Raw genomic sequence first — 1,517 nt, 5'->3', positions numbered from 1 at the left:
TGCATGCGCTTTTGGAAAACATGCATGTTTGCCTCAAAAGGGTTACCTTCCTTTGAAAAGTTTAAATCAGAAATATATTATGTTATATGGTCACATGATTGCCACTTTTAACAAGTGAAATCTATATTTTTAACCTTGTATAAGCACAACAGGAATTGTTATTTTGGTTTAAAAAGCAGTGCATCATTTCTGCAACAATATTTCCTGTAACTGTAAATACAAATGATTATGGCATCCCTAAGTCAGTTATCAGATAAACCTTCTCTAAATATCTATTGTTCTTCCCAATTAGTTCAGCTTAACATTTTCAAAGCTTCACATCTTAGTTTTAGAATAGGCTGGCGCTTAACAGTTTATTCGCGGTATAGTTAATTCTTATGCAGGTAATCTTCTGAAACCGATTGCTGGAAGGTAAACGAAAGTAGTGTGTCCCGGCTTTAAGAAGATTTCTTTCGATTTTAGTCTGTTTGCTGTGAAAACATATCAAACACAAAAGTAAACCAAATAAAGTGAAATTAAGATTGCGAATCATCATAATTTTACCTTGCCAGCTGAACATTTGCATCTCAAAATTTTGTTCAACTTCCGTTAAAAGTTGTTTAACAAACGATAAGAGTTTCCAATCGCTATTTTTTGGTTTATGTTACAAGGGAGTATGCACATTAAATGAAACACCGAAAACAAGGAGAGTTGTTCATCACGCACCGCACGTGCATTTATTTCACAGTTCCAACATGTCAAAACATTGATTACAGAACAGTCTCGTTTCCTGTTTACTTGGTTCTGTCCTATTGCGCAGCTTAATGCGATAACCATGCCAGTATTTTTACACTATGTCATTTAACTGGATGCATAAATATTAATCAGTGTGATTTGATAAGCCTACGCAGTTGTATATTGTAACACTAAGCTCCTTCTAATCCTAGTAAATACGACGTACGGCGTGCTATGTCGTACAGCGAGCTCTGATAAACGGAAACCTGGAAATCGTGAAAATATCAAACCGAGGCTCTGCCGCTAGAAAAGTTTAGCGGTCTCTGACGGAACTGATATTACATCAACCTCATTGTGCGTTATAGACCTAAGCTCAATAAGCGCAAAACAACACGTAACAGGTTTAACCTGTGAGCCAGATGGATTGTAAATCGTTTTACGCCCTCATCAGACAGGGGCAATCTGTGATTCCATAGTTAAGGTATGCTGCCTCAACCTCGACATAAACCTCGACATAAAGTAGAGAATGACGGTGCAATTAAAGTTTAAAATTAAAATTCATTTGTAAATACCATTTTCTTATGAAACAAGGAACTGGAATTCAGTTTAACCAGAGTTGCTTGTGGTGTCAATTTACACTTTCACACGAGAAAATTCGGATCGTCTGAAAAGTAGGTCATTGTCTGAATAGGTTAATGAGACTTACGTTTCGGTATGTACTGCGCTTACCCCCTGGCAATACAAACCAGTAATTGCGATTTGCAACATTCATTCGATAATCCGACACACCGGTTCCACTTTGT

Source organism: Haliotis asinina, chromosome 8 (genome assembly GCF_037392515.1).
Source record: "Haliotis asinina isolate JCU_RB_2024 chromosome 8, JCU_Hal_asi_v2, whole genome shotgun sequence".
Taxonomy (NCBI): Eukaryota; Metazoa; Mollusca; class Gastropoda; order Lepetellida; family Haliotidae; genus Haliotis; species Haliotis asinina.
Note: the sequence above shows the minus strand (reverse complement) of the source record.